This window comes from Sus scrofa, chromosome 11 (assembly GCF_000003025.6).
Source record: "Sus scrofa isolate TJ Tabasco breed Duroc chromosome 11, Sscrofa11.1, whole genome shotgun sequence".
NCBI classification, from domain to species: Eukaryota; Metazoa; Chordata; class Mammalia; order Artiodactyla; family Suidae; genus Sus; species Sus scrofa.
In genome coordinates this window covers 48,942,572-48,961,637 of record NC_010453.5, presented here as the reverse complement: position 1 = coordinate 48,961,637, position 19,066 = coordinate 48,942,572, and the positions used below count along the sequence as shown (strand labels likewise).

Below are 19,066 nucleotides of genomic sequence, written 5' to 3'. Positions count from 1 at the left end.
CATGTTTCCACTGTAGTTGCAGGCTGCCCAGCCTGCAAGAGAGAGGCCCCAGGATGCAGAGGGCACTTTGTCTGCACCCGGGGACTGAGCTGCACTCTGTGACTACTCCTCTGCATCCAGAGCTGGCACCAGGCCTCAAGGACCGGTCTTTGGAGCTGCCAGCCAGATGCCTTGTGAGGACTGTGGGAAGAACAGACGAAGCTGCGCAGTTTCTGATTCAAAAAATCCTTGGCTGGACCTTCTCAGTTTTTCCACTCCAGGACCGTCTCTACTTCCTTCCTCCTCTCATCCATTGCACAAGGAGACTGTGAGGAGGCGTGACAGAGAGTCAGCGGAGACTCAGATTCCAGCCCTGGCTCTGGCTTTGTGTAATGGTGGGTTCCCACCACCCCTCCAGGCTAGTTTTTTCATTAGTAATTGATGAAGGTAGACAGAGGGTCCTCTCTGTTGAAATGCCTGGATTTGAACCCTGCATATTCTACCCCCTCCCGCCACCCTACCAGGGTGGCCCACACTTCTGGTGCACAAGACAGGGCTTTGCTTGTGTCTCTGCTCCTGGCTGTTCGCCACCTGCCTTCTGCATGGAGCAGAGGCTTGGGCAGGAAGTGAGAGGAGTCAGAGCCTGTTGCAAACCCTTGGTGGCTTGCTTTGGAGGGTGGGGAGGATGGGGCAGTGGAAAGTTTGTGCTCATTTCTATTTGCCTGATAGAAATTGAGCCAGGTAGCTGGGAGCCAGAAACCATCCAATAAACATGGTTTCCGGGGCAGGGGTCGGGGGGGCCCCCACTCCCTGAAAGTTCCACTGCTCTGCTTCAGGATTTTTGCATTAAACCTTTCAACACTTGAGTGCTTAGCTAAAGCTTGGCCCTGTTCCTCAACCGCTGGCTTTCCTGTCGGACTGGCCAGGCTGCCAAAAGTGGCTCATTGTGTTTGGGGCAGTGGGGTTGAGTGAAACCTATGATCTCATTCTCACACTTTCCTCCTCACAGTCTGCACTTGAGCAACACAAATCTAGTGCCTGAGATGGGGCTGAGGAAGCCGAATTAAAAGCTGGGTCAATACGTGAGAGGTGGAAGACTGGATTAAGAGAGATATTATAAGTACTATTTCATTAATGTGGCAATTTCGTTATCTGGATATTTCTGATGAGACCTCCAGAATGGCTTGCTCCTTTGAATATAGATACATCTAGAGACAGTGATATTTTATGACCCATGGTTTTCTCTGCCTGGTGCCCGACGATATGCTTAATGGAGGTAAAAATGCAGAGTATGGCTGCAGAAAAACCTTTTTCTAATGGTTTCTTGGAAATGACTGCCATCCGTGCCCCTTAGCATGTGAAACGTCAGAGGGGGTTGCATATTCCCCTTGGGAGTGAGGATGTGTCTAGAGATTTCTTTCTTACTCCAGTGCATTTGTTACTGAGACGTAGGAAGGCTCATGGAATTTGATGCCTTTGCTTATTACCGCTCCAGACTAAATTCAGCCCCAATTGCTTCTGTTAGAGAAGTGAACTTAGATGGTTCCTTTTATGAGGCAGGAAGGGGAAATTCCATTTTCTGCCTGAGCTCAGTGCAGCCTCCCCGAGGGCTGAGGGGTCCGGATGTGGAGCCAGAGATGGACTTGGATTCGAGAGGAGCAGAGTCAGCAGCTTTGACGGCAAAACCCTCACTTGGAAACAGATGCCATGAAAGCAGAACAGAATCCACTCTGAACAAGCTGCCACCACAGCTCGCATGGCTACCATCTGCTGTAGTAATGTCCCCACCATCATGGCTCCCCACTTCTCCTGGTACCCTTCCCATGGGAGGGGTGCTGCCTGGTTGGGGAAGCTGTAAGCTGTAAATAATGGCATTAGCATCACACTCAAGCCTGGAGCAGAGTTCTCCACTCTGGGATTGATCCTAGCAAGGGGGCAGTAGGTGGGTGCCTTCATCTGCCCTCCCCCTTCTCCTCCTTCCTTCCTCTTGTCACTGCTCTCCTCCCAATCCCCACCCTTCCTCTCCGCAGCATCTGTGCTCTCTGGCCTTGCCAGTTGCACCTAATAGGCCAGCTTGGAGCAGTGAGCTGTTGCCTCCCACTGGGTAGAGTTTGCAGTTTGAAAGAGAGCCCTGGGGAGTTCCTGTTGTGGCTCAGAGGTGATGAATCCGACTAGTATCCATGGGTGTGGGGATTCAATCCCAGGCCTCGCTCAGTGGGTCAAGGATCTGGAATTGCCATGAGCTGTGGTGTAGGTTGCAGATATGGCTCGGTTCCTACATTGCTGTGACTGTGGTGTAGGCAAACAGCTGTAGCTCCAGTTAGACCCCTCATCTGGGAACTTCCATATGCTGCAGGTGTGCCCTAAAAAGACAAAAAAAAAAAAAAAAAAAAAAAAAAAGAAGAGACAGAGTGAGCAGGACTTGCTGCAGAAGAATGGTATTTGAGTGGTGGCTTAGCAGGTGCCCCAGTTCTAGCCCCTGGGCCAGGAAGGTTCTTCTGTACAAGGTGCCTCTGGATGCCTGTCCTCCACATTAGAGCATCTGGGTCATTTGCCATGCCTTCGGGGGTAGGTTTGGCACTGATGCAAATTAATTTCTAATCCTGCCTTCAGAGTAGCAGCACCCAAGAATGGGGACTGTTGGCATTCAGCTGACTGCACTGGGGACAGTTTCTTCAGACATTTCTATAGTTTCATTTGGCCTCTATTTTTAGCACAGGGTTCAGAGGTGGTACTAACTCTAGGGCATCGGGTGTCTTAGCTCCGCTTGCTACAACCAAATACCACAGACTGGCTGGCTTAAACAATTATTTCTTAGCATTCTGGAGGCTGGAAGTCCAAGATCAAGGTGCTGGCTGATTTGTTCCATTAAGCGCTCAATGCCTGGATTGTGGACAGCTGCCTTCTTGTGCTATGTCCTCACATGGCAGAGAGAGAAAGAGAGGAAGAGGGACAGGGACAGAGGAAGGAGGAGGGTGGGAGAGGGGGAGAGGAAGTCTTTCTTTGGTCTCTTCTTGTAAGGGCACTAATCCTATCATTAGGATGGGTAGTGGTCCCCCCCTCACGATGCCATTTAAACCTCATCATCTCCCAAAGGCCCTGCCTCCAAAGACCATCACCTTGAGGGTTAGAGCTGTAACATATGAATTTGTGGGAACACAAATATTCAGCCTGTAACACTGGCCAAATCATTTAACATCTCTGGGTCTCAGTTTCTTTTTTTGTTTTTTTCAAGGGCCACACCTTGAATATGGAGGTTCTCAGACTAGGGGTTCAGCTGGAGCTGTGGCCGCTGGCCTACACCACAGCCACAGCAATGCCAGATCTGAGCTGTGTCTGCAACCTACACCCCAGCTCATGCCAATGCTGGTGTAGGTCAGTTTGATCACTGAGCGAGGCCAGGGATCGAACCTGCGTCCTCACGGATGCTAGTCAGATTCGTTTCCGCTGAGCCATGATAGGAACTCTTGGGCCTCTGTTTCTTTATCTGAGAAACGCAGATGATGATAGAACCGTAGGGGGTTTTAGGGACTGGATGAACTGGTGTGTGCAAAACTCTTGAAACTTAGTAAAGATTCAGTCACTCGTAGCTCTTAGTTCTTCTCCCATCTTGGCAGCGTTGTTTAGTGTGTGTCAACTCTCTTGTATCTTAGAATCATAAGCATTTAGAATGGAAAGAAACCCTGGAAATGATCTCATCTAACTCTTTCACTTTTTAGATAAGGAACTGAGGCCAAAAGTGTGAAAACAAAGGTTTCCCAGGGCTTTGGTGGCTGTACATGGTTAAGAACCTGGGTATCTGAATTCCAGTCTATTGTTTTCGACACCATCCCTATGCCTCAGGTACCAGTTGTTATTCTAGTTACAAAATCTGCCATTTCAGACTTCCTTTGGCAAGGAATTTGTGCTATGAAGGTATTTTAATAAAAATAATATTTGTCTCTTAGAAGAAAGTTGAATACATAAGGATTTGCAGATGCCACCACCAAATGAGTAGCACTTGCATCAAAACCAGGCCAAACATTTTCTCTTCTAATGAAAAGTGAACACTAGTTCTAGGCAGAGGTGACAACTTGAATAAAAATATCACATGGTCCTTGAGATTGTGCATTGGCAGTATTAACCTTAGAAATAAAACATTTCTTTCCTTTCTTTTTTGGTAGCACCTATGGCATGCAGAAGTTCTCGAGCCAGAGATTGGACCTGAGCCACAGCAGTGACAACGGCAGATCTTTAACCCGCTGAGCCACCAGGGAACTCCGAAATAAAACATTTCACATGCAATCAACATGAAGCTCAAGACACTTGTTTGACCTCATCAGTATTGTGAAGAATGAGAAAGAGGCAGGGAATTAAGAGACGGAGATGCTGACACTAGCACTGACCATACAAGCTCTCTCCTGGGAGGACAGAGGGCCCCGTCTTCCCCAACTTGAGGCATTGACTCCTAGAGACAGGGGTGTGCCAGTCGTGGTGATGAATGGACCTGACATCATATAATCCAAATCCTCTGACTAGCTCGAGGCTAGACTCACAGCGTGAACTTCTGCTTTCAGTCTGTGTTCCATGTTGTGTTCATAATTGGAGAGGCTGGGCTGGCTGGAAGAGACACGAGAAAAGATCCCGAATGCTACATGGCCTGCAGTAAATGCATGTGCTGTCCTTTTCGTCGATCCCTCAATCTCCCCTGAGTTTAAATCTTTCAGAGGTGAATTCACTTGTGTGTGACAACAAGGTGAAATATCAGAGCCTACAAAGGAGGGCTCTTGGCCTTGACCAAGGGAGAAAGCACCAAGGAGAGAGAGCCCTTTGTGGGGTCACTTTTCCCAAAGCCTGGAAGCTCTCCTGGTGACACATCTAACCTTCTTTCAAACTTCTTTTGCTGTAATCAGGACAATTGTTTATATGCATACAGTGTAATTGAACTCCATTTTGTCCAGCTACATCAGAAGCTTAATTTCACCCCATTTCTTCCTCATTTCAGCTCTTGCTCTACCTTCTCCTCTCAATTCCTGTTTTTCATTTCAAACACTGCTTATGGGTCTACTCATGGTTGAAACAACTGGAGAACGTAAAATAGGACTCAGCACCTGCTAGTCTTACTTGCATGTGATAGTCTTTTCTTGGATGAACTGAAATGCTTCATTCCTCAATTTTCTAAGAAATGATTCATTTCTGGGTGTATTTCCAAGAGAGAGTCGATTTAATAATGAATGCATTTGTCTTTCTGTAATATTCAGTATAAGAATACTTGTCTTAATAATAGCATTTTACTTTACGGTCTTGCCTCATGCAAGGAAAGAATGTGACATAGGACCTTCAACCAGTTGAGGGGAAAGAATCCAAACCAGGAGAGTTCTGATAACAAAAGTAGGGAAGCTGGCTTCTGTGGTAGTAACAGTAACAACAATGATAGAATTCCTCCTGTCTGTATATCACTTCACAGTTTCCATGGTGTTTGACCTTCATGATGACTTTGTGAGGTGGCTGGGAAGGCTACATTGTTTGCCTTTAATTCTCTAAGTGGGAACTGGAGAAGGCTTGGTTTTGAATGAATGTTCTGTTGTGGTGGGGAGTGATGCCACATAGGCAGCGTAAGAGGCTTTGGAGATTCAGGCTACTGTTGATTTAGAATCTGTATTCTTTCACAGACCTGTCTGTTATATAGCAGCCACTGCCTCCCACCAATCCCCGTGACCGGAATCATGTCATCTACCTCCCAGGGAGAAATCAGTTTATTCGTTACTGTGGTTGAAGGCCTATTATGTGCAGGTCACCCTTCTAGATTCTGGAGAAAGATCTGTGGACACGATTCTTTCTTTGGAGGTCATAGTTAGAGAATAATATTAACTCCAAGGAGAGCTTCCTTTCGCTGAAGTAACCATCACCATTCTCAACATGGGTTAGGAAGATGAATTAGACATCATCCATATCTTCTGGGAACTCATGCTTGATGCTGAAGATAGAGGGATGAATAAGAAACTATTGCTGTACTTAGAGGGTACAATCAAGTAAAGGCTAATGAATATAAATAATAATAATGGCTTCTAGTTGTTGAGGATCTACTATGAACCAGGCACTGTGCTAAATGCTTTGATTCTGCTCCTTAAACATTACTCTTTGCAACTCTATCCTAACGTTTAATTGGGACTAGTGATCCTACTTATAGAGAAGGGTTTAGGGTCAGAGAGATAAAGTGAGTTGATATTGACCACCTGGGCAGAATACTGTGGAAATGGGATTAAGCCCCTCTGACTTCAAGGCTTGCCCTCTTTTCTCTGTACAATCATATGGAAGCCTATTGTTTAGGTAAAATTTTATCATCAGTAAGGAACAGGTTCTCTTACACCCTCTCTATTGTTTTCAGACGCTCTGGCAATAGTATAGGAGAGCACACAGCCCCCATGGTGGGCACCTCAGAAAGAAGGTACATATTAACTAAGCTAGAGTCATTGCTGCAACAAAGAAATTTAACTAAAGAATGTAGAATGGCCCAGATACAATAGAAGCTTACTTCTCACTTATATAACACCATCAAGGATTTGATTGGTGGCTCCTGGGGGTGACTCAGGGACCCAGGCTCCCTCTATCATGTGGCTTCCCAGGTGGTTGTGTCTGTTGCCTCAGACTAGTGGGTGGGGAGAGAGCATGGATTACTGTGCATGGGAGTGTCATGGCCAGACCTGTGAGTGCTGCCCGATCCTTAACATTCTGATAGTTAGAATTTAGACTTGTGGTTGCCAAGGGGGAGGTGGGGGGAGGGAGCGGGATGGACTGGGAATTTGGGGTTAATAGATGCAAACTATTGCGTTTGGAATGGATAAGCAATGAGATCCACATTATAGCACAGGGAACTATATCTAGTCACATGTGATGGAGCATGATGGAGGATAATGTGAGAAAAAGAATGTGTGTGTATATATGTGTGTGTGTGTGTGTGTGTGTGTGAGACTGGGTCCCTTTGCTGTACAGTAGAAAATTGACACAACATGTAAGCCAACTATAATGGAAAAAATAAAAATCATTGAAAAAGAAAGAATTCAGTCTCATGGCTGTGACTAACAGTGAGGGAGCTGGGGAGGAAGGTCCAGCTGTGTGCCCAGGAGAGAAGAGGCAAATGACAACCAGTCTCAGCCACAGGGTGGTCTTGCTCTACCTTAGTACTGAAAGGCAAAGCTAACTGGGCAGCACCAGCGTGGCCTGTGAAAGCGAATATCCATTTTGGCGACAGCCTTGGCTTAGTGTCCAGGAAGTTCTGGCTGGAGGATTCTGTGGAGAAAAGTAGGGAGCAGGTTTCTCAAGAAAGAGCAGTAAAGGTGAGGCCAGGAGAGAGCGGTTCAGCACCACTCACATTTCCAGAGTCTCCCCCCGCTCCCCCATCTATAGACACAGGAGGCTCTTACTGGCATTTAGTTGGTGATGCCCCTGCATCTGACCCAGCATCTCAGTGGGGTGCAGGGAGCGTCTTCTTGAGTAGATTTGCTGTGGACTGAGGGGGGAGGGGGAAGACCCGTGGGACCTGGGCTCTCACTTCATGGCCTAATGTTCACTTGGCCTTTTGGGACCAGGCACTCGGGACTCGGCAGTCAGCAGGTTAGAAAGGAAGAGGATGGCAGAAGGATGAAGAAGTGGACCACTGGAGCAAAAGCCAAACATTATTTTTCCTCTCTCCAAATTCTCTATTATTTCCTTCATTTCTCTTCATTGAACATGATTTTTCTCTGAGAGAATATTTGTGCAGATCTTGTACCTCATGGACCCCTCTCTGTCATCCAAGTTATAGAAAATGGCATCTAGGACATGCTGTAGGAAGCTCCCTGGGGAGCAGAGTCACAGGGCCAGCCCCCTGGCACAACTGCAAAGGGGTGACATTATTTTTGTCTCTTTGCTTTTCATTATGTGTCCTAGACAGGTGCCTTTCCTGAGTTTATTTCTCTCTTTCTAGGTTGGAAAAATATCTGATGAAGGAATCTCTATAAATTCTTAGCCGTTACATGTGTGTGGGTCTTGCATTATGCTGGGCAGCTCTTCACACATCTGCAGAACAGATTCCCCAATGACAGGATTTCTGGCTCCATGACAACTTGTTGGGGGTTGGAGCCTGGCAAAGCCTTCTAGGTGCTCTCCAGGAGCAATGGCTATATTCTTGAAATTCATATTCTTGAGATCTGTTTTTTATTTGCCGTGAATTGGGTGATTTTATCCCAGTCCTGAGTGGGGTTCATTTTCCTATATACGTGGAACAAATCCCTGAGTAGACTTGAAAAATTCTCTGCTACCTGAATCATTCCCTTCATAGGTCTGAACTTCCCATCTTTAGACAATGTAGTCAGTTAAGCAACTGGTGAATTATGATTCTTCAGTGGAAGAGGTGCTGGAGTTGGAGCATTTGATCTACACTTCATGAAAACAGAGGTTCTTAACATCATTGTGTTCTGGGCCATGAACAGATTGACAGCACGTTGCAGGAGAGCGCAGTGTAGTGATGGTTCCTGGTGTCTGGGAAAACCTTCCCCTTGCTTGCACTGCTCACCAGTTTGCTCCAGTGGTGTCCGTTTTGGTGGACCTATTGCTTGCCCTGAACTTCATCTCTCATATACTCACAAGGCAAAACGCTTGTGCGTTCCAGTGAACAGAAAATCTTTATGTGGATCTGGAAAGATTATATTCCTCCCTCTTATTCATGGCCAGTTGTCCTATACTTTGTAAAATTTTTGTTAAAACATGGTAGCACATACATGCAAGGCCCACTGAAAATCAGTTCAAGACAAGATTGAATATGCAAAGAGGAACATGGACCAGCTAGGCAGTAGCACAAGGCTACTTTGTCAGGGAGAGTGTTGTGGGTTAATTGTAATTGAAGTCTTAACCTCCAGTACCTGTGAATGTGACCTTATCAGAGAATAGGGCCATTGCCAATGTAATCAAGTTAAGACGAGTTCATCCTGGACTATGGTGGGGCCGTAACTCAATTAAGGGTTTCCTTACAAGAGGAGGCAAATTTGTCCCTGGGGACACAGAGACACACAAAGAGAGTGCCATCTGACAACAGAGGCACAGATTGGAGGGATGCAGTGGCAAGCCAAGGAACGCTAAGGAATGCCAGCAAGCACCGGAAGCCAGGAGAGAGGCATGGAACGGATCCTCCCTTAGAGACTCCAGAAGGAACCGGCACTGCCAGCCCCCTGATTTCAGACTTCTAGGCTCCAGGGCTGTGAAAGGAAAATATCCTCTTTTGTGAGCTACTCGGTCTGTTACGCTTTGTTATGACAGCCTTGTAGGAAACTAACACTTAGGGTAATGTCGAAATGTCTTCTCCTACGTTCTAGGTGTGCCTTGTGTTCATGGAGACCCTAGCAGTGTCTGCTGCTGGGAAAATTATTTCTGTGTAATATTGCTCCCTCTTGGAGCTAAGACAACTCTTTTTCTCTCTTCCCCCTTCCTCTTTCCTTCTCTATTTCTCCTAGCATCTTAAAAGATCACTCACTGGTAAAAGCATCACAGTGATACCTGTATTTTCTTTAAAAATATGTGTTGTCAGGGGCCTATGTTTTTCTCTTTCCTTTTCTAACGCCGAAATTTAGTGAGCCTTTCTTTTCAGTATCACAGGGCTTCAATCACCAAATAGTACTTGAAGTCTTTCAAAGACCTACAAGATTGAGAAAGATTCCAGCCTGTTAAAATGGGGGATAATAGGTTTCACATACCTTCCTCATTCCTATAAATATCTTTCCTTCCTTACTGGCTAGAATTGTGAAAGGGAAGGGAACCCGTATTCAGAGGAGAGGCGAGGGGGCTTGGCAGTTCAGGGTGGTGCAAAGGAGAGAAAGTGGTATTTTGTGGGTTAGGCTGATTTACTGATTATCCGGGAAGAGTCTGTTGACTCCAAGGAGCCTGTTAAACCCACCCCTGCAGTCCCATGGTTGCCTTTGATATTTAGAATTGAGGAGGTTGAGGTAAACCCAGTCCAATTAAGCATGTGGTACTTTAATCAAATAAGGATTAAGGGCAAGCAAATACAAAAATAGTTCCTTTACTGATTTCTGGGAGATAATTAAATCAGACTTACAACACAGGGAGAGAAAGGATATTATAAGCTTATAAGAGAGAAGACCTTAAATTCTGCAACATTAAGTTAATGCTCTGCATCCACAAAGCGAGGAAATCCCCTCTTTGCTGGCTGATGCGGGGGAATCAGGATAGTAAATAGCTATTTAAAAAGATCGCAAAGGGTGAACAATGAAATATCCTCAGCCATTTGTGTTAAATAAACTACACATATATTGTTTGGATGAAATATTCTTTAAGCCTGCTGCGTAAAATATAAATTTTATAAAATATAAAATTTTTCAACACAGGGAGGTTGAAATTCCCCACTATTGAAATTCTCACTGAAAAACGCTGTTGCCAATTTTAATTAATATTCCATTGAAAGTACTAATGAATTTCAGAATATACCACTAGGGGTGTGTGTGTGTGTTTGTGTATATCATGCCTGAAAAAGATGTTTTCTCAGCTCCTGTCATTCCCCTGGAGAGGGCATATGGGAGCCTTCCCTCCTGGAAATTCAGGTTCCCTGCATCCTCTTTATTCACTGATCAACAGTATGCATCCACCCATATATACCAATTGCCCAGAATGTAAATAATATATTTAATATGTATTCTTAAAGTTTATTTCATCAGTAACTGTAATGGTCAGAGTCCTTGGGTTGTAGAAACAGAAACTGATTTGTGGCAATTTAAGAAGGGAACTCCTTGGAAATTGACCAGGAGCTCAGTGAATCAACTGGAAAGCTGAGAACAGGGCTTGGTAATAAGTGGTTACTTAAGGCTGCTCTGAAGGGCTAGGGATGTTTCCAGACCAGGAGCAATCATGTCAGGAAGCCACAGCTGGAAAGTATGATTTCAACAGCTTCCTCCATCCCAGCATCTCTCACATAAAATGCAAATCCTGGATGCACACGACTATCTACTGAAATAGTTTATATATTTACATTTGATTGCAATTTCTTTATATGTATTTATGTATGTACATAGATTTTGGCCACTTTTTAATGGTGTCTTGCAATGATAGTGCTTAATTAATACTTCATGATCAAAGTTTTTTTCAGATTTGTTGCAGATTTTTGAAGGCTATGAAACATTCTTTTGATGATTCTCTTCTGGAGATAATTTTCCCTAATTGGAATGGTTTCTTCTTTAGAGTCTAGCAGAGATGGAATGAGGGTAATGTGCTGAATCAAAAGCACATCTATTGATTTAGGGGGTGCTTCAAAAGTGACTTGGGGATTAACAGATCATTAATTTGATAATGTTGAAAAGGTGGATGGAAACACACAGAGAGAGGGGTTGAAATTACTGGACCACTGGCCTCTTAACCTATTTGGGACAGGGGTCTCTAGTGCTGAGAGGTCTGGCTCATGAGCTGAAGCAGGTGGTTGGAAAGGAAGAGGAGGATGAATATGAAATCATCTAGTCTAAGTCTTTTTTTTTCCTTTTAGGGCCAAATCTGCAGCATGTGGAAGTTCCCAGACTAGGGATCCAATGGGAGCTATAGCCACTGACTTACACTGCAGCCACAGCAATGTTGGATCCGAGCCACATCCTGACCAACACCATAACTCATGGCAATGCCAGATCCTTAATCCACTGAGTGAGGCCAAGGATTGAACCTGAATCCTCATGGATTCTAGTTGGGTTCACTACCACTGAGCCACAACAGGAAATCCAGGTCGAGGTCATTTTTAAGACTTGTGAAGCTAAACTAAAAGTTAGATTTTACCCTTGATGAGTACATCTTTTGTCTTGACTTTGTTTCTAGAAGAAGGAGTTAGTTGTTATTTAGCAATATTTATATCCATATGGATAAACATCTTCATCAAATTTAATATAGTTGCTAAAATTTTATTTAAAAAGTAGGGTTATCACATTAAATTTATAGACAAATACAATTAAGAGGTCTCTTTTTAAAGAAGTGGTTACTAAAGGATATGCTAGCATTTTGAAAACACTGACATCTGTGATTTAAAAAAAAGAGTCTAAGTTGTTATATTTTGCATCCTGACTTTTTGTTAGCATCTTGACCTATTGCCCTAATCTACATTCTCTGCAAACTAAGGGCTTTCAGTAGAAGAGAGTGGGCATTTACTACTAGTAGAAGTTACTAATGTTATTTATTTAGGTAGACCAAAAGAAATGTGCTTTCCTCTGTGCAATTTCCTTTTAAATCCAGTAAAATTGTGGTTTTATTTTTTCACAATTCTGCCATGATGGTATTCAGTTGAAGTTAGTTTCTTTTGTTTTCCTTAGTTCTCCAGGGGTGGGTATTATTTTATTCCCTCCAAGGCTGACTGTGTAAGAAGAGGGTTAGTAGATGCAAACTATCCCATTTAGAATGGATAAGCAATAAGGTCCTGCTGTATAGCACAGGGAACTATATCCACTCTCTTGTGATAGAACACGATGGAAGATAATATGAGAAAAAGAATGTGCAGACATACAGTTTTTGGAGGCATTAGCCCACCTTTGCTTGGCAAAGCAATAAAGCTATCCTTTTCTCCTTCGCCCCCCAAGAAAAACAAATGAACAAAAAACAATCACTAAACATTGGTTAAAAAAATAGAGCATTGGCAGCCATGCAAAAATGCCTTGCGTGTCATTTTGTGATCAACACCTTTCTTCCTACCTCAGAAAGAAAAATTAAACTGACTTATCCATAAAAAACAAGACTAATAAATGTTTGGATTAGAATACCCAAAAACTGTATTATAAAAGTTGAATTTGGAGGGAGTAATTTTCAAAGAAGTTACATCTGAGAATTTTCCAGAACTAATAAAAGGCATGAGTACTCTGAAAATGTGCAACAAAACCAAAGCCAAAGAAAAGAAATTGATACCCAGACATAAAATAGTGAAACTACAAGCAAGGATAAAGAGAAGACCTTAAAGGGAACTAAGGACAAAAGACAGACATATAAAGAATGACAATTGGCGTTCCCATTGTGGTGCAGTGGGAACGAATCCGGCTAGTATCCATGAGGAATGTGAGTTCGATCCCTGGCCTTGCTCAGTGGGTTAAGGATCCGGTATTGCTGTGAGCTGTGGTGTAGCTTGCAGACGTGGCTCAGATCTGGCATTGCTGTGGCTGTGGTGTAGGCCAGCAGCTATAACTCTGATTTGACTCCTTAGCCTGGAACTTCCATATGCTGCAGGTGGGGCCCTAAAAAGCAAAATAAATAAATAAAAGGAAGGAGAAGAAAAAGAATGTGTGTAAATATGTATGACTGGGTCACCTTGTTGTACAGCAGAAATTGACACAATGTTGTCAATAAACTATAATTAAAAAAAAAAAAGAAAGAAAGAAAAAGAATGACAGGATAGCTTACCCTGGAGCTAGCTTTTGTCTGATTGATGTGGGGTTATACGAGCTTGTCAACCCTTTTAAACCTAAAACAGGAAGTGGATGGTAATGTATTTGGTCTCCCAGGTGAAAAGTCAACAGGTTCCACATTACTACAATTTCCTGAATATAAGAGTCTTTCTTCATGGCATTAACATATTTTATATAGTCCTGAAAGCAGCTATGCATGTGTAGAAATGAGGGAATCTCAAACAAAACCTTAAGCAAGTATTCTTAACCTGAGGACAGTAGTTACGTGGGACCTGTAGAAGGCCTGATGGAGAAACCATTGGACAAGAAGAAGAAATGGATTATAAAGGAGACTGTACTAGAGAAAGAGGAGGTGGGATGCTATACCTTAGGGAGCACTCCCTCTATGCTCCCTCCCACTCCTCACAAATCCCTTAGAAAACTTCTTCCATGGGGGTGGTTGCTATAGCTGAACTTAAAGGTTTTTCTTCTATTATTCTTACAAAATTTCCCTGGAGTAGGCTAATATTATCACCATTTTACAGATGAAGGAACATATGTCACTAGCCCACAATTATAAAGAAAATGGCAAAGCAGAGATTAGAAAATTGTTCTGCACTGTTACCTAAAAAAGATTCACGATATTCATATGATTAATCCCAAAGTGGTGTGAAGGTTCAGAAATATCTGGAAAATTGCACCCCCCCCCGAGAATTTTTTTCTTTTTTCTTTTCTAAAAAAGTTTCAGTGGGAAACTTCCCAATGATCTCAGAAAATAATAAAGAAAAATGTATGTTCTCCCCACATTAGAACATTTAAAAAAAAATAGGTTTTCAGACCTTAACCCAGAAAGAGTTGAAAATTTGGTTCTACTGTCTTGAGACCCAATATTTTGCAAGCTCCTGTAGATTTGCTGGAAATAGGTGTCTGGAGTCAGGTTTCTGCAGCAAGGAACAGAAGGAGGTGTGGCTACACCAGACACTAAGACCACCTTGCAGTGTTTGTGCATAATCAGAGAATATGATGGTTGTCATCACTGAACTCAAGATTAGGGTGGGCTGCGGGGCAGCATCCTGGGGAGGTATCCTTCAGGACACACGTTTGCAGTCTTTTTAGGATCCTTCTTCTCCTCTGACTTTTGTTTGTGTCACTTGTCCAAAATCTAGAGCAAGTAAAAGCAGAGGCTAATTTTGTAATGTTAGGTCTCAAAGAGGAGGGGCTACACTAAGCAGTGAAGACTGCTGCAATGAACACTTTAGTGTGGTATCCTGAACTAAGGATTGATTTCCTATTTTAACTCCCTCTGGCACTTATGTGAGTTTTGGCCAGTCATAAATCTCCAAGCCTCGGTTGACCTCATCTGTAAAATGGAGCCGTCTTTCTGGGTCTTGACAGGGTATTTTGAAGGATAACTGAGTTTACTGTACACAGTAGAGGCTGGGTCTATATGGAATACTTTGGTCTGACCAGTGATTATAAGCCAAGTCTTTCAGATGAGGTCTGAATTCTAACTTTTGGAGTTCCAGATTAGAGCTTTCTAAATAACAATGTAAATGAGCAGATAGAGGAGCTAGTGTTTGGAACTCAGATCTGTGGTGTTCCTATTTGGTCATTCCTTCAGTCTCTCCCAGTTTGTGTGATTGCCACAAAATTGCTACAAAATGGTATCTCCTGTTCTCTGTAAAAGCATCACTTACCCACCTAGGGCTTAATAAATGGAAAGTTTTAGTGCTTAGAAAATAATCAGGTGTTGAGAAGCACAAATTGTACTATCCTTTTCTGAAGGTTAATAGGCTTTTTCTCTTTCTGTTTTTTCCTCCACAGCATTACCATCTAACACGAGGCCGCTTCTCCAGATGAAGCAGAGATTGAAATGTCACACCAGCATGATCAATTAGATGATGTAGAATAGAGGCATTTGCTACCTGACCTTAATCTACTGGGCAAGAATGAATGAATGGTGAAGACTGAGTGCAGAGAGACTCAAAGGTGGGAGAAATCAGGAGGCTATCATTTAAAGAGACACAGAGCAGTATGAATGTTGACTCAAGACAAAATGGACATTCTCAGGGTAAATGCTTATTAGGATGTATACTGGCTCACTTATTCAATTATTCTGAGTGGCTACGAAATGACTATAAAAGCCATTAACAAAAGCAACATGGTAGAAGAGGAAGCAGATATGCTTTTCCAACCATCTAGATTTGTTTTTATCACTTAACTCGCTTAACCAAAGTGACAGGGAGAAAGATGATGCAAAATATATGCAAGCTGTTCTATGAAGAAGACAGAGAAGCTATGACTAAGATGGGAACATGATAGCTGTCTTCCTTTATTTAAAGGCTTGTCATTGGAAGAGGGATTAGACATGTTTTGATGGGAATGGCAGAGAGGAGGGGTGTAAGTACTTGACTTTGACTTAGTATAAGAAATGGCTTCCCAATAGTTGGAACTTGACAAGGGTCATTGGAGCAGCCCTGCTCAGCTTCCCATTGCTGGATCCATGGATAACCATGGTTATAGAGGGATTCTTGCCTTAAAGTAGCAGACCTCAATCACCCCTTTGTATGCCTGCTCCAGAGCTTTAAGTCACATTGGGGAAGACTAAAATGACTTTGAAGCTTCTTTAGGAGCAGAACTGAAGGAAATTTGGGGCTGCTCACCTTGATAGAATTAGTCCTTCTTAGCAGCATGTGTGTACGTTGTAGGCTGGGAATGGTTGCCGGTCTGTTTCAATTACAGACAGCTGGTGTTAGCTAAGGGATTTACTGGATTAGTCATCCCTAGTAACAGTGATATGAGGTGTTTCTCCCTGGATTATTAGGTAATATATGTTATGCTTAACCTTTCTATTTTATATTTATTTTTCTTTTCCATTTAAGCACAACTTAATATAAAAGCATTGTGGTGGAGATTGAGCTTCCCAAAATAAGCCACTTATTTTTTTTTCTAGAATGCATTGGTTGTTTCTATTTGTGGAGTTCAATGGTGAGACATCAATTTATCATAGCTGTGGAAAACTAACTGAAGGTCCAGAGAAAAGTCATGGAAATGATGACGAACAAGGAAAATGGAATTCAACCATGTATCCTGGAGAGGTAAGGTTGGGAATAACATTTACCCTTGTCTGCATCTTCTCTTCCTAGCACAGATGCTCAAATACATGTGTGCTGATCTGTTTGTGTACAACCAACTGTGGTCATGAAAGCTACTGTAGAGGATGTTTTCTGTTGAGACTCAGGCATGATCAAGATGGTCACATAGTAGGCAGCCTATGTTTTACAAACATTTATTGGATCCACTTGAGTTTAATGTTAGTTTCAATATAGGCATCATGCTGGTAGTGAAGCTCATTGAAATTTGCAGTGTGTTCCCAAAGAACCCAGTGGCATCTTCATTTGAGGGCATCATTTAGATTGGATAGCTAATTATCTGTTTAGAATAAAAGCAGAGGAAAAATTCTGAGAAGTTCTTAAGGACTCACACAGTTCTCGATTTCACTTGTGTGTTTGGCTTGTAAGCAGAGCACTAAGTTCATAACCCAGGGGTAAAAATAACACATCTTAAGATGACTGGGTAGAAAGATTCTTCTCATTTGAAATCTTGATTTTTCTCTCTATTCACAGAGTATGTGATAGTCCTAGTTCTGCAGTATCACATTTCCTAATAAAAGCCATTATCACATATATTTCTGAGAGTGCCCAATATGTATTGTAAACTTATTGCCCTGAGGAGAAAATTGATTCTGAGGAAGAGGAGATGGAATAAAAATTTGGCTTTTAAAAAAAGTAACTGCATGGAGGACATATTTTTCCAGAACAAATAGTGCCAATAGGAATTAAAAGTTTCAAGCTGGACTGTGATTAAAATTTTACTGTTGGACAAACTTTCTTTTCTTTTCTGGCTTATGAGTACTGTAGTAGGCATACTTGGTGTTCACCTCTCAGGTACCCACCCAGGAATTTTAGATGACACTGATCCTGCTTATACCTCCATGTATATAATCTGATGGCTCTGATTGGCTTAGTCTAATCTGCATATCTCAGTCTCACTGTACATAAAGGGAAGAGCATATAACTCAGCTACGCCAATGAGCATATGGAGTCCGGAAGGAAGCTTCTTTTTCTCTGAATGGCATGGGAAGGAGATGTAAGGACTGACACTACCACAGCCATTTCACTACTTGGAGGGAGAGTCAAGATGAAGCTGTCAAGATGAAGCTGACCAGCAACCTGTTCTTTGGTTTCCTCATCTTTAAAATAGGGATGATACAGTACCTTCCTCTACGTTTGTTGTGAAATTAAATTTCTTAACTTACGTAAGATGCTCAAAATAGGAAGCACTCAATAAATGATAGTTTTTATTGGTTACTTTAACAAAAAGCATCTTTCCCATTGAGGCCAATGTAATAATGGGGGGGGGGGGCTGAGCCATCTAGTTAATTGTATTTAATTCCTTAAATTATTTTTTCCCCTCTTAAGTGAGCTCTATACTGAAGTGATCTCTGCACAGAATTGGTTTTGCCAGTAATAAATTGTCTATGTTGGCATTTAAAGAATGAAACCATGGAGTTCTCGTCGTGGCTCAGTGGTTAAGGAATCCAACTAGGAACCATGGGGTTGCGGGTTTGATCCCTGGCCTTGCTCAGTGAGCTGTGGTGTAGATTGCAGACGTGGCTCGGATCCTGCGCTGCTGTGGCTCTGGTGTAGGCTGGTGGCTACAGCTCCGATGAGACCCCTAGCCTGGTAATCTCCATATGCCGCCAAAGCGGCCCAAGAAATGGCAAAAAGACAAAAAAAAAAAAAAAAAAAAGAAAGAAACCTTAGGGACTGTTGTCTAAGCACCATCTCTGGATCAGGTATCAGCAAAGTACTTGGTCCTTCCTCTTGAACCCACAGCTCTGCCCGGGAATACAGAAGGAAGGATTGTGATGCTGTTTCCTAGCAGCACCCACAGGTGGGATGGGTTTCCAAATGGGCACTAAACTGGGGCATCTGCTGAGCTCAGTTAAGAGCCTGAGCTAATGAAGATTGGCATATGCCTGTGTTTGAGGGGCCGAAAGCTGCACACAGAGGCTTCTGTGCTATTCTTGCTGTCCTAGTAACATTTCTTCCTTTACTATTCATGTTCACATGCTTATTATTTTAAAGATAACAAGATTAGCAGGGATAGAGAATAATGGTCAGCATCAATTCTGGAAGCTATACATAATGGACTTTTTCTTCAAAAGCAACTATTCCAGTTTAGAAGAAATTTGTCAAGTTTATGATTAAATTTGACAGAACAAAGACTTGTGATATTTATAGATATTCTTGTAGTGCTTTGGGAGGAATGGATAGGAACCAGGTGAAGATGCATACATTTAAAACAAAAAGGGTCTAAAACAGGTGCCTGTTGGTAGTGGGGTGGGTGGGCAGAAGGTGAAACTTGAAGGAGAATCTCCTGTTTTTACTGTATGTACATCTGTATGGTTCGAATTTTATTTGATAGTGAATTTATGTTTCGTTTGTATAATTTTAAGAATTTAACTTTAGAATGTCAATAATTCTATCCTTAAGGGTTGTATCTTCTACAGCTAATTGTTGAGATCAGAGTATTGTAATCATCCCAGGTGTTTATACTTGAGTCACCCGAAGATCCAGGTGAATTCAGACTATGAAACTTAACTGTCGATTAAAGAGATAACTCCTTATTTATGTCTGGGACCGCATATAATT

At 42.7% G+C, this 19,066-nt stretch overlaps 1 long non-coding RNA gene across 1 annotated transcript in view; it reads left to right on the top strand.

The window, feature by feature from the left end:
* LOC110255830 overlaps nt 1–17,996 on the top strand; it is a 161,953-nt gene extending 143,957 nt beyond the window's left edge. The window contains exons 4-5 of the long non-coding RNA XR_002336699.1: nt 15,174–15,338; nt 16,303–17,996. This is a non-coding gene — a long non-coding RNA (uncharacterized LOC110255830). The remainder of the gene's footprint in view (nt 1–15,173; nt 15,339–16,302) is intronic.